Source organism: Macaca mulatta, chromosome 17 (genome assembly GCF_049350105.2).
Source record: "Macaca mulatta isolate MMU2019108-1 chromosome 17, T2T-MMU8v2.0, whole genome shotgun sequence".
Classification (NCBI taxonomy): Eukaryota; Metazoa; Chordata; class Mammalia; order Primates; family Cercopithecidae; genus Macaca; species Macaca mulatta.
Window position 1 is genome coordinate 33,799,749 of NC_133422.1, and position 15,188 is coordinate 33,814,936.

Genomic DNA, 15,188 nt, shown 5'->3' on the forward strand with positions numbered 1-15,188 from the left:
AAGCCCACAGAAAGTAAAAATAAGAAAATTATATTTGTGGTAATGGAAAAGAAGTTAATATTGGACTAAACTGTATAAACTTTTAGGAAAATTCAACTTTAAAATAGGATAATTGAATAGATTTACCTATTTTGCATGTACTTGAGTCATCATGACAAAAAAGTAAAACAAAAAACAAAAACAGAAAACATCTCTTGTGTTTTTAAGGTCAACTTTAAAATAAGTTCTGAGAATCACACATACACAAACAAAATTCTAGATTACAAAAATATCATATTAAGCAGAATGATGCTGGACTAAAAATAGATGCATAGACAAATGGCACAGAACAGAGAACCCAGAACTAAAGCCATGCATTTAGTCCGTTGATTATTTTTTAGAGAAAAATATTTATTTATAAAAGGTTACTATTTTCTGAGATTCATTAAGTTCATGGTCTTATAAACAGAGCCCATATGTTTATTTTTTACATTATCTTTCTTATGTCCAGTAAAATACTTTCCCTTTAATAATCCTGTAACACTGCATTCAAATAATTTTGAAATGAAATTTGTATCATAAAACTTCAGAACAAAAAGTAAAGTAATAAAGGAATAGTTTCTTGTATCTTGGTGACAGCTGCAATGTAAGCATTTTTATAATCCCATTTTATAGATGAGGAAACAAAGCTCAAGGTAAAGTGAATCATCCGGGGTCACATGTAAACCAAATGGAAGACCCAAAACTGGAACCAAGTTTTATGAAAGAAGCAATGGTTTATATGGGGCATAATAGCTATCCAAGGAAATACAAGGCAATTCCCTGGGTCATCACTGCAGCCCCTGCACTGCTAGGACAATTCAGCAGTTAGAACCTTGGAGAAATAAACGCCACCACTAAAAGGAAGTCACTCATGTAACCATGAGCATTCATCAAGGCCTGAGGCTCTTTCTCTAGTAACATCAGCCTTCTAAAGTCAATCCTAAATTTGTATATTGTTTTCATTGATGCTGGAATTACTTTGGGTTAATTGAATTCCTCCGGAAAAACATGTAGAATTTTTATTTATTTTTAAAATTGAACTTTTAAGCTCAGGGGTACATGTGCAGATTTGTGATATAGGTAAACTTGTGTCATGGGAGTTTGTTGTGTAGATTATTTCACCACCTGAATATTAAGCCTAGTACCTGTTAGTTATTTTTTCTGATTCTCTTCCACCTCCCAGCCTCCACCTTATGAAAGGCTCCAATGTCTGTTGATTGATATTTGACAAAGATGCCAAGAACATACAATGGGGAAAGGACATTCTCTTCAATAAATGGCATTGGGAAAACTGGATATCCACATGTAGAACAATGAAATTAGATTCTTACTTTATACCATACAACAAAATTAACTCAAAATGAGACTAAATAGAAGATCTGAAACTATAAACTACTAAAATAAAAGATGAAAAAATCTCCATGTCATTGATCTGGGCAATGAGTTTTTGGATATGACCCCAGAAACACGGGCAACAAAAGCAAACATAGACAAATGGGATTATATCAAACTAAAGAGATTCTGCACTGCAAAGGAAACAACAGAGTGAAGAAACATCTTAATGAATGGGAAATAATATATGCAAGCCATACATGGGATAAGGGATTCACAGCCAAAATCTATAAGGGACTCAAACAATTCAATAACAAGAAAACAAATAACCTGATTAAAAAATGGGCCAACGTGGGCGGCCGCCTTTTCCAGTGCCAGGTGTGCAGAGGTGTTCTCTTCCCTACGCGCGGCGGGCTGCACTTGGTCGCTGGCTCCAAGATCGCGCAGGGCCATCGGAAGCCCAGGAAGGTACCGGGGACCGCAGCCGCAGCCGGCGCCGCCCTCCACCCTCCCCGACTGCAGACCGAGTCCCGTAGCATCCGGTAGGGAAATGGTCGTGCTTTCGGTCCCCGCCGAAGTCACCGTGATCCTGTTAGATATCGAAGGTACCACAACCCCGCTTGCTTTCGTGAAGGAGATTTTATTTCCTTACATCGAAGAAAATGTTAAAGAGGATCTGCAGATACATTGGGAAGAAGAGGAGTGCCAGCAGGCTGTCAGTCTTTTGAGGAAACAGGCTGAAGAGGACGCCCACCTGGATGGGGCGTTCCTATCCCTGCAGCGTCTGGGAATGGAGTGGATGATCTGCAGCAGATGATCCAGGCCGTGGTAGATAATGTGTGCTGGCAGATGTCCCTGGATCGAAAGACTACTGCACTCAAACAGCTGCAGGGCCACATATGGAGGGCGGCATTCACAGCTGGGCGCAGGAAAGCAGAGTTCTTTGCAGATGTAGTTCCAGCAGTCAGGAAATGGAGAGAGGCCGGAATGAAGGTGTACATCTATTCCTCAGGGAGTGTGGAGGCACAGAAACTCTTATTTGGGCACTCTACGGAGGGAGATATTCTTGAGCTTGTCGATGGTCACTTTGATACCAAGATTGGACGCAAAGTGGAGAGTGAAAGTTACCGAAAGATTGCAGACAGCATTGGATGCTCAACCAACAACATTTTGTTTCTGACAGATGTTACTCGAGAGGCCAGTGCTGCTGAGGAAGCAGATGTGCACGTAGCTGTGGTGGTGAGACCAGGCAACGCAGGATTAACAGATGATGAGAAGACTTACTACAACCTCATCATATCCTTCAGCGAACTATACCTGCCTTCCTCAACCTAGAGAAGGGTTGCTAAGGCAGACCGCACTGTTCCCAGAGTTGTCCCTGTAGTGTCTAGGTTTATTCTAATGGTAAAAGTAACTTACTTAAAAAACATACATGTACACATAATATGCAAGTATGTATATATGTGTATGCTCAAATTAACTTCCACAGGTACATAAGTGAAAGAAGTCTCAGTTCAGTGAACACAAAACTTATTTAAAGATGTTTTATATGTAGAAATTGTTTGAAATCATACTCTAACCCTTAGTGAGAGCGAAGTGTAGTTGATAGAAGAAATTGCTAAAAACCAATCTAATGTGCTATGTTTATCAAGTCATGTACTAAAATGGAAAGCTAGTTTTGAGAGATTATTCAGAAGCCTTGTTATTTTAAAAATGAAATATTTCAAAGACTTTTTTCTAATAATAATTCATTGCCCCTGTTTGTGATTTAGAAGATTATAACAGCTGTATTTCATATTTGCATCCTTATGTATATCAAAGACCAAGGTATTTCCTTCTGCTCCAAAAGATGAAAATTGGGAAAGAAAACTCACTTGAGTCTTGATCAAACAAGTGTCTTTTAAGAAGAAACTTGGTAATCATTGTGGCACCCACAGCAAGCAGTTGCCTTACCAGTGAAAAAGGTGCACTGATGTAACAGCTAAAAAAGAGCTGTGTTCTTAATGGAACAGTTCTAATCCTGCCGGGTGTTATCATTATATATTTTGTAGTTACCTTTCTAACTACTTAGCACAGTTTGAGAATATGTTAATTGCTATTTACTATTTAAAAAGTTTTACTGAAATCAGTCCATAAGATTAAGATGAGCCCTAATACGTAAGATTTTCTTCTGGAATGGATGTGAGAAATGTAAATTTTATAACAGCAGTATTTATCCTGGTTTAATTCTAATAGGATGTCTGTTAATTTCATGTTGTGATTAATAAAAGCATTTTCTTCTTAAAAAAAAATGGGCCAAGGACTTGGATGTCAAAAGAACACATATAAAGGGCTAGCAGTTACATAAAAACACACTCAACATCACTAGTCATCAGGAAAATGTAAATCAAAACCACAATGAAATATGACCTCACACATGTTAAAATGGCTAGTGTTAAAAAAGACGAGGAATAACAAGTGTTGGAGAGGTTGTATAGAAAAGGGAATTCTTGCACAGTGTTGGCAGGAATGTAAACACCCTGGTGGTTCCTCAGAAAATTAAAAATATAACTATCATATGACATAGCAATCCATCTAGTGAATATATATGCAAAGGAAATGAAATCAGTATGTTGAAGAGATCTCTGGACTCCCATGTTCTTTGCAGCAGCATTCACAACAGCCAAGACAGAAAGTCGATATAAGTGACCACCAAAGGATGAGTAAATAAAGCAAATGAGGTATATATACATAACGAAATACTATTCAGCATTAACAAAGAAGAAAATCCTGTCATTCGCAACAACATGGATGAGCCTGGTGGACATTAAGTATAATAAGCCAGTCACAGAAAGACAAATACTGGATGATTTCAGTCATAGTCTAAAATCATCAAATTTACAGAAGCAGAGAGTGGAATGGTGGCTACCAGGGGATAGAGGTGGGGCTGGGGGAAGGATATTAAGGAGATGTTTATCAAAGGATGCAAAATTTCAGATATACAGGAGGAATAAATTCAAGAGCTATATGATATAACATGGCAATTATGGTTAATAACAATGTATTTTTGAAAATGACTCAAAAAGTAGGTTTTAAGTGCTGTCACCATAAAAGGTAATAAGTATATGAGGTAATGCATATGTTAATTTTCTCAACCTAGTCATTTCACAATCTATACATATTTCAAATTATTATGCTCTACATAGTAAATATATACAATATTTACTTATCAATAATAAGACTAATACTAAAACACAAAAGTATCACTTTATTCAGACAGATTTCCATATTTATTTTAATTCTATAACAAAAATGCTCTAGTGGACAAAGCTAACATTTTCAATCAAATAATTATTTCAATGATACATTGCTTATGGGGCCAAATTTTGGAGTAATGGGGAGCTCTGAGATTGAAAGATCCACCCCGATATGCAATCAGTGATTTCAGGACATCTCTTTAGGTTCTAGGAAAACACAGGATCCTAATTCACCTATACTATTTATCTGCATTGTTTCTTTCCATATTTATGTACAGACAGGGTCTTGCTCTCTTCAACCCAGGCTGAAGTACAACACTTTATCTTTGAACTCTTGGGTTAATCTGATTCTCCTGCCTTGGCCTCCGAATGCACTGGGATTACAGGCATGAGCTACCTCGCCTGGCCCCTATATTGACTTTATATTTTTAAAGAAATTGTCTACATGGGGTTTTTCCAGACAGAGTGACCTAGATAGTGTTTTGTAATATGATAGAAAGAAAATCAAAAAGCAAACAAGAAATCTATAAATGTTTTAAATGAGAACATTTAAAATGTGATCTTAAATCTCATTAAGTCTTTTTAAATCTGTGGAAAGGAAGTAGACTTTATATCACATAAATTGATGGGAATTAGAAAGAAGAAAGTTTTAGTTTGGTATATGAATCAACAAAAAATGTTGATAAACAAAATATTTAGTTCTCTGTCAACCAAGTTTCAACCAGAAGCAAGGGGAATTCCTGGTTATGATGGATATTGGAATAGATTATTTCATACATGTATGCATTTATTAATTTGGATTTTTTTCTTTTAAATAGCATCTTAGTTTAATATGCTATTTCTCTTCTGCTCTGCAGATTCTATAATTTTTCTAAATATTTTGCATATAGAAGACAAAGAAATGGCCTCAAAATTGACATCATGCTAAAAGCAAACAAAGTAATGAAGTGATTATCTTTAGCATTTGTTCTAAGTTATAGTATATATTTTAAAGGACATTTCTTGAATAAGAGCTCTTGTTTTCCTATTTCTTGAGTAGTTTTTAAAATTCTAAAAAAATTTAAGGAAACAGTGAGATTAGCAGTATAAGAATAATGTTAATCAGTTATTAAATATAGGCTGGGATGTCAAAATACTATACAAATTCAATATCTCAAAGATTATAACCTAAAAGATGATCAAATAAAGCAATGAGAAATATAATTCCCAAGTTGGTAAATGGAAATCTTTATTACTATCATTATTATTTGTTAGAATACTTGGTGTCTACAAAGTAGTTTTCAGTCTTTCAATAATTTTTCACTCATGACTTCATTTAAGTAGGTTATTATAATTATTTTGCTAATGATAAAACCAACACAGAGAAAGAGTTCATAATTCATTATATCCCACAACCAATGAGCCATAGAAGACAGATTTAGATACTTATTTTATTTCCCTTTGGTTTTTAAAACTTCACCTGGCCAGGCGCAGTGGCTCACGCCTGTAATCCCAGTACTTTAGGAGGCCTAGGAGGGTGGATCACAAGGTCAAGAGTTCAAGATCAGCCTGGCCAAGATGGTGAAACCCCGTCTCTACTAAAAATACAAAAAAAAATTGCCAGGTGCGTTGGCAGGCACCTGTAATCCCAGCTACTTGGGAGACTGAGGCAGGAGAATCACTTGAACCTGGAAGGTGGAGGCTGTAGTGAGCCGGGATCATGCCACTGTACTCCAGCCTGGGCAACAGACTCCATCTCAAAAACAAAACAAAACAAAACAAAACAAAACAAAATTCACCTTATTCTAGTTGGTTAGATTGCTGAGCATAACTAGATAGGAAGAAGAGTTACTATGTAACATGAAGAAGCTTATTTTAACTAAGAATGAGTCCACAAAGGAAAATGTGTAGTTAGTCTGTATAATTCCTGGAGTACATAGAAATGTTGGTATCAGTATTGTACATGAAATTATTTGGGAAGTCACAATTTATTTTTTAAAAGTTCAAGGAAACTTAGCATTCAACTTCCCATTCTTACAGTCAGTTTTTTTTTTTTTATCAATTTGAAAAGATAATGTTTGTATTTATCATGATCAAGTATATCCTCAATTTTGCATTAAACCTAGTTATAAAATGCAAAACCTAGAGAAGCATTCAGTTATTACTAAGTTACAGTGAGCTATAGGGAGTTTTAGTCAATCTGTTGATTCTGGATGAGGGATGAGTTTTATTTTTTTGATGGAAGTCGAGCTGTGTGACTTTAGGCAGGTTCTTAAGCTCTCTTTAACTTGAATTTATCTATAAAATAACGATATAGCTGTTCAGGACAGCATATTTTTGTTGTGAGAATCAGATAAAAAATCATTTAAAGTACTATGCACAGTAGCAATCCTATAGTTATTCCTTAGTAATTATAAGACATTAGTCATTATTTTTGTGTCAGGTCTCAAAATAGAACTTCTTAAAAGATACATTTTAATTGAAAGTAGCCTTTCAGTATAAATAAAACGCATTATAACTGTGTGTGGGAGGCAAATATCTGAAATGGTTCTTCAAAGTTGAACAGCCATTACCCACAAAACCTGTAAATATGATGAATTGTCACTCCTATGTTTGTTATGTCATGTAATTCAGTAGACTTTAAGATAAGAAGATTATCTTGGGTTCTCTAGGTGGGCCAGGTTTCATCACAAGAACCCTCAAGAGCAGAAAGGTTTTTCTGACTGATATCAGAGGTCAGAAATATTTGAAGTATGAGAAGAATATAATATGTTCTTGCCACTCTGAAGGTAGAATAGCCATGTATGAAGGAGGATGGGTGGAATCTACGGGGAGATTGCAAACTCCTGCTGACAACCAGCAAGGAAACAGTCCTACAACTGCAAGAAAACTAATTCTGACAACGACTTAAATGAACTCAGAAGTAGCATCTTCCCAGAGCTTCCAGATAAGAGTCTTAGCCAGTCAACACATTGATTTTAAACTTGTAAGACCTGGAACAGATTACCCAGTTGACCCTACCCAGACTTCTGCCTCAGAGAAACTGAGTGATGATAAATGTGTTGCTTTAAATTGCCAAATCTGTGGTAATAGGTTACACGACAGTAGGAAACTAATAAATATACTGTTTATTTTCTTAATAGATATTTGGCACCAAAATACCTTAACAATCAAATAGATTTAATATAAACATTTGATTTACTAGTTGGATGTGAAAAATGTTCATCTCAGTTTAATAATATTACATTTTTAAGTGCAAAGAACAGAGTCTAGAATGAAGAAAATGTGGCCACAAAGCATAGAGAATTTGCTTTGGTTTTGTGATTTCCATTCTGCAGGATTTTTAATCACAGGTTACTGAAGGGTCATTAAATGGAGTCTGTCATATATGTCCATCCCATATAACTAGGAGCTATAGTAATTATATTTCTGGCACATTCTGGAACTATATATATATATATATATATGTGTGTGTGTATATTCTTTCTACTATTAATATACAGTCTACCTAGCGAGTGAGTTAATTGTATATTCTTATTATTCTTATTCTCCTCAAATTCTGCTGAATGTGCACAGGGGAGAATGATCTCAGAGGTACACACGGAAGCCCTGCCTTGCACTATGTGTGAACTTGTCATTCAGGGGTATAATTAGAATTCTATATCTCCCAACTCCAAACCGTTGTATTTTTTGCCCTATATTACTATGCCTCTTTTGTCTACATTCTAAATTATAGAACAAGATTGATGTTTGCTTTATTATCTTTGCACTTTATTTAATAAAGCACCATTATTGATTAAGAACATCTTATCAATCTTTTTGGAGCTGCTGCTGATTAATGTCAAAGCAAAACCTGCACCCAACAACTCTAAAGAGGCAAGAAAGACTTTATTTGAGACTTCTGTTGCAAGAAGAGAAAGACTGAGCTCAACTCTGTTGAAACAAACATGACTACAGAGTTTTAAATAGCGGGCTAAGGCAGGAGTTTTAGGCCATCTGTGTTTGCTTATTGGCTATATCCAAGAGAAAAACAAACTTTTCTCATCTTTATAGCAGGAAGTAGTTTTTTAACTTGCATCAGGGCATGCCAGAAGTTAGGCTCCTATCTTCCTACAGAGACTGCAGTAGGGGCACTATCTTTCCTGATGATTACAATCTAAAAAGATGACTCCCTGGTTCTTGAGAAAGACATTCCTGGGTGGAAAAATTGGCAAAATATTTACATCTTAAAATGACAGAAAAATAATTTCCAAGTTTTCTAAAGTAAATGTTCTAAAAACAACAACAACAACAACAACAACAACAACAAAAACAGAAGGTCAGTGGCTTTGAGTCAGGAAGAATCCTGCCTAAAGTTAATTCAAGCTGAGGGCAAAGTTGGGGTCATAGTGGTCATTACTAACACTTTCGACTGACTCTGACTTCTTAAAATACTTAATATATCAAAAACTATGTATGAAAATACACAAGTAAAGCAATTTTTCATGGACCAAATCAGACAGACAAAATAAGTGAACAGTAAGACAAAATAATGCGATACCATATTAATTTTAAAATTTCTCATTTAGAGTCAGTCAACATTTCTGCAAATACTTTTTTTACATAAGAATTAAGATAAAACAAAAACAAAAGTTTGTTCTTATAAAAAATTTCTTTCTGGGATAGTAATTTTTTTTTTTGTCTGTTGAATATTTAAAATTAGACCTGGTATAGTTTTATTTTGATTGCATAAGAATACAGAAAGGAAATGCCAGACTCACGGAGCTTCACTCCTACAATTATCAATTACATGTTTTGAATGTTAGTTTCACATGCTTTAAAGACTGCCATTTTAACTGACTTACGTTATCCGGGGTTTAATTAAACATAGGCGCCTTAAAACCTAGAAAGCCATAATGAACCGAAAGAGGGGAGAGGATATAATCAAATACAACGGGAAGAGACTTATTTCAGAGGTACTTATCTGCAGAGAGACCGAGGAGAGATTTGAACAATTGTCTTGCCTCAATCCAAATTACCCCATTTACTTTACAAGAACATGGCCACACTCTTTCTATTTTGAGTCACGAGATGAAAGGGCAAACGGATTTAGTTTGCAGGTCCGGTATTTTCTTTTATAAGCTAATGTTATGTCACTAGACTTATTTAGGTTCTTTGGAATCTAAAATAGTCACTAGATTCTTTTTAGGTTCTGTGTAAAATAGAAGTCATAATTACGTCATATGTTTGTCTTAAGGATTGAATGAGATAATGTTTTCAGTTACTTAGAACTGATGTTACTTAGAATATTCAGAATAATGCCAGCATATATTGTGTTCATTAATAGCAATTATCATTATTTGAAAATTTTAAGAGTGTGGCTCTTAATGAGCAATCATAGGCTTTTACTCTTAAAAACTTCCCCTCTTAACAGCTTCCCTTGCTGGTATCTTCCTCCCCGTATATCCTCCCAGCCTCTACCAGAGCACCTCAAGGACAAAGATGCCCACCATTGCACAAGACTGTATATAATATACCAACACTTGTTTCGGCAATTAAAAAAAATCTACCTACCAGTTATAGTTACTGGTTCTATTTCTTGCTTTAGCTCTACGAAAAGCAGATAGAACATAGGTTAATTTAAAGTAAATTTGTATTGTTTGGCAAATATGTTTATAAACATAAATTTTACTTCTCAGGATTTTGATTTATTACCCAAATTAACAAAATTTAAAAGACAACAAAACCCTATAGTGAACCTTGCTTGACACCTCACTACTTCAGTACAGTGATATGCAGCCACACAGTGTCACCCAGGATTCACTAAGGTGGTTGATGAGTCCTGCAACCATGATTGGATGCGGATGTGTCAGGTTCTCGGGCACCGCGGATTTTATTTTAGAGATATGACAGAAAGTGATGAATGTCAAAGTGTTATAAAGGCAGCATCATTTTTCCATCCAGCTTAAGGGGAGAGATGCTTTCAGAATCCCAGCAGCACCAATTCTGTCAGTATTTAGCCACCATCGATTGACTTTTGACTTGGACAGTGGAAATAACAGTCACTTAAAACTTGTGTTTATAGGATTTGCTGAAAGACCACAATAGAATAAGGTAATGCTCAGACCGCATCACCATTTGCTTTGTATACGGAGAAAATTGCAAGATTGTTTATTCCACTCTATTTACACTCATTAAAACAAAGATACTTGAGAAACTTCAAATGATAAAGTGACTCCCACAGAATCAGAGGTCTAAACTTAGTGACTTTGTCTTTTTCACTTAATTTCATCACAGTCTTCTTTTTATTAAAATAACTTTGCTAATATTTCATTAAAAGCATAGAACATAGTTTACTCAAGGTGATCTTATGAAGTTATTCTTTATACGTACAGCCATCTCTCAATTCCTTGTGATCACATTTCTTCAAGTTCTTCACCCACTTAACTGCGTCCTCTGGCCCTGCCTTCCTCTTCCTTTTGTCTCGAACCAGCCATCTCTTGGCCATCTCTAGTTACGTCCCACTGGCTTCCTTTACTTTTATCAGTGTGCCTTTCACCCTATTAGGTATGTTTAGGCACTCAATAGATTTCCTTAACAGCCCTTATAACAAATGTGATGATTTCATTAATTTTTGTCTTTTCTAGTAAAGCTTAATTTCTGAGAGCTAGGACTTCATCTGATATTTTAATCCGTTGTATCTTCGGTGCCTATTGCAGAGTGACATGTGTGAGTAAATGTATCTGCCTATTTCCATCTTCTATAGTTTCAACAAGAAGAATAATCACTATGTTATCTGACTTTATCAACTGAATAGTGTATTCATAGCTCACAGTTCCTGAGAACTTACTGTTCGCCAATCCTGTGTTGTTACATGCTTAACCTGCTCTTTGTAGCATGGTAGTTAAGAAATTAAGCTCTGTAGTCTGAATTTCAAACCTGTTTTTTACCACTCCTTTGCATACATCCTTGGGCAAATAACTGCACCACCAAGTGCTTGAGTTTTCTTATATGAAGTATGGAACTAATATTAACCAAATCAGATAATTGTAAAATTGAAATAAGTTAACATAAAAATAATTTATAATAATAGTGACATATAACAGACACTCAACAACTGTTAGTTTTTAACATTTTTATTATTATCATAAATCAACCTAACATGTAATAGACACCTCACTAGATCCTGGATGTATGAGAATAGTAATGCATTCTTTCTCACTTAATATTTTTATAACATAGTAAAATAAAAATATAATTAATACATTATGGCTGGAATGAAAAGATATGTGAAATACTATGAAGAACAAAGAAAGTAGAAATGAAAGATCTGTTTTTTCATGAGGATGTCTTTTTTTTTAATTTATTTATTATTATTATACTTTAAGTTGTAGGGTACATGTGCATAACGTGCAGGTTTGTTACATATGTATACTTGTGCCTTGTTGGTGTGCTGCACCCATCAACTCGTCATTTACATCAGGTATAACTCCCAATGCCATCCCTCCCCCCTCCCCCCTCCCCCCTCCCCATGATAGGCCCCGGTGTGTGATGTTCCCCTTCCCGAGTCCAAGTGATCTCATTGTTCAGTTCCCACCTATGAGTGAGAACATGTGGTGTTTGGTTTTCTGTTCTTGTGATAGTTTGCTAAGAATGATGGTTTCCAGCTGCATCCATGTCCCTACAAAGGACACAAACTCATCCTTTTTTATCGCTGCATAGTATTCCATGGTGTATATGTGCCACATTTTCTTAATCCAATCTGTCACTGATGGACATTTGGGTTGATTCCAAGACTTTGCTATTGTGAATAGTGCCGCAATAAACATACGTGTGCATGTGTCTTTATAGCAGCATAATTTATAATCCTTTGGGTATATACCCAGTAATGGGATGGCGGGGTCATATGGTACATCTAGTTCTAGATCCTTGAGGAATCGCCATACTGTTTTCCATAATGGTTGAACTAGTTTACAATCCCACCAACAGTGTAAAAGTGTTCCTATTTCTCCACATCCTCTCCAGCACCTGTTGTTTCCTGACTTTTTAATGATCGCCATTCTAACTGGTGTGAGATGGTATCTCATTGTGGTTTTGATTTGCATTTCTCTGATGGCCAGTGATGATGAGCATTTTTTCATGTGTCTGTTGGCTGTATGAATGTCTTCTTTTGAGAAATGTCTGTTCATATCCTTTGCCCACTTTTTGATGGGGTTGTTTGTTTTTTTTTTGTAAATTTGTTTGAGTTCTTTGTAGGTTCTGGATATTAGCCCTTTGTCAGATGAGTAGATTGCAAAAATTTTCTCCCATTCTGTAGGTTGCCTGTTCACTCTGATGGTAGTTTCTTTTGCTGTGCAGAAGCTCTTTAGTTTAATGAGATCCCATTTGTCAATTTTGGCTTTTGCTGCTGTTGCTTTTGGTGTTTTAGACATGAAGTCTTTGCCCATGCCTATGTCCTGAATGGTACTACCTAGGTTTTCCTCTAGGGTTTTTATGGTATTAGGTCTAACATTTAAGTCTCTAATCCATCTTGAATTAATTTTCGTATAAGGAGTAAGGAAAGGATCCAGTTTCAGCTTTCTACTTATGGCTAGCCAATTTTCCCAGCACCATTTATTAAATAGGGAATCCTTTCCCCATTTCTTGTTTCTCTCGGGTTTGTCAAAGATCAGATGGCTGTAGATGTGTGGTATTATTTCTGAGGACTCTGTTCTGTTCCATTGGTCTATATCTCTGTTTTGGTACCAGTACCATGCTGTTTTGGTTACTGTAGCCTTGTAGTATAGTTTGAAGTCAGGTAGCGTGATGCCTCCAGCTTTGTTCTTTTGACTTAGGATTGTCTTGGAGATGCGGGCTCTTTTTTGGTTCCATATGAACTTTAAAGCAGTTTTTTCCAATTCTGTGAAGAAACTCATTGGTAGCTTGATAGGGATGGCATTGAATCTATAAATTACCTTGGGCAGTATGGCCATTTTCATGATATTGATTCTTCCTATCCATGAGCATGGTATGTTCTTCCATTTGTTTGTGTCCTCTTTGATTTCACTGAGCAGTGGTTTGTAGTTCTCCTTGAAGAGGTCCTTTACATCCCTTGTAAGTTGGATTCCTAGGTATTTTATTCTCTTTGAAGCAATTGTGAATGGAAGTTCATTCCTGATTTGGCTCTCTGTTTGTCTGTTACTGGTGTATAAGAATGCTTATGATTTTTGCACATTAATTTTGTATCCTGAGACTTTGCTGAAGTTGCTTATCAGCTTAAGGAGATTTTGGGCTGAGACAATGGGGTTTTCTAAATATACAATCATGTCATCTGCAAAGAGGGACAATTTGACTTCTTCTTTTCCTAACTGAATACCCTTGATTTCTTTCTCTTGCCTAATTGCCCTAGCCAGAACTTCCAACACTATGTTGAATAGGAGTGGTGAAAGAGGGCATCCCTGTCTTGTGCCAGTTTTCAAAGGGAATTTTTCCAGTTTTTGCCCATTCAGTATGATATTGGCTGTGAGTTTGTCATAGATAGCTCTTATTATTTTGAGGTACGTTCCATCAATACCGAATTTATTGAGCGTTTTTAGCATGAAGGGCTGTTGCATTTTGTCAAAAGCCTTTTCTGCATCTATTGAGATAATCATGTGGTTCTTGTCTTTGGTTCTGTTTATATGCTGGATTATGTTTATTGATTTGCGAATGTTGAACCAGCCTTGCATCCCAGGGATGAAGCCCACTTGATCATGGTGGATAAGCTTTTTGATGTGTTGCTGAATCCGGTTTGCCAGTACTTTATTGAGGATTTTTGCATCGATGTTCATCAGGGATATTGGTCTAAAATTCTCTTTTTTTGTTGTGTCTCTGCCAGGCTTTGGTATCAGGATGATGTTGGCCTCATAAAATGAGTTAGGGAGGATTCCCTCTTTTTCTATTGATTGGAATAGTTTCAGAAGGAATGGTACCAACTCCTCCTTGTACCTCTGGTAGAATTCAGCTGTGAATCCATCTAGTCCTGGACTTTTTTTCGTTGGTAGGCTATTAATTATTGCCTCAATTTCAGAGCCTGCTATTGGTCTATTCAGGGATTCAACTTCTTCCTGGTTTAGTCTTGGAAGAGTGTAAGTGTCCAGGAAATTATCCATTTCTTCTAGATTTTCCAGTTTATTTGCGTAGAGGTGTTTATAGTATTCTCTGATGGTAGTTTGTATTTCTGTGGGGTCGGTGGTGATATCCCCTTTATCATTTTTAATTGCGTCGATTTGATTCTTCTCTCTTTTCTTCTTTACTAGTCTTGCTAGTGGTCTGTCAATTTTGTTGATCTTTTCAAAAAACCAACTCCTGGATTCATTGATTTTTTGGAGGTTTTTTTGTGTCTCTATCTCCTTCAGTTCTGCTCTGATCTTAGTTATTTCTTGCCTTCTGCTAGCTTTCGAATGTGTTTGCTCTTGCTTCTCTAGTTCTTTTAATTGCAATGTTAGAGTGTCAATTTTAGATCTTTCCTGCTTTCTCTTGTGGGCATTTAGTGCTATAAATTTCCCTCTACACACTGCTTTAAATGTGTCCCAGAGATTCTGGTATGTTGTATCTTTGTTCTCATTGGTTTCAAAGAACATCTTTATTTCTGCCTTCATTTCGTTATGTACCCAGTAGTCA

General features: G+C 36.0%; 1 pseudogene; it reads left to right on the top strand.

The window, feature by feature from the left end:
- The first annotated feature begins 1,867 nt into the window (after positions 1 to 1,867).
- LOC106996431 (enolase-phosphatase E1 pseudogene) lies at positions 1,868 to 3,305 on the top strand (annotated as a pseudogene).
- Positions 3,306 to 15,188: the final 11,883 nt, after the last annotated feature.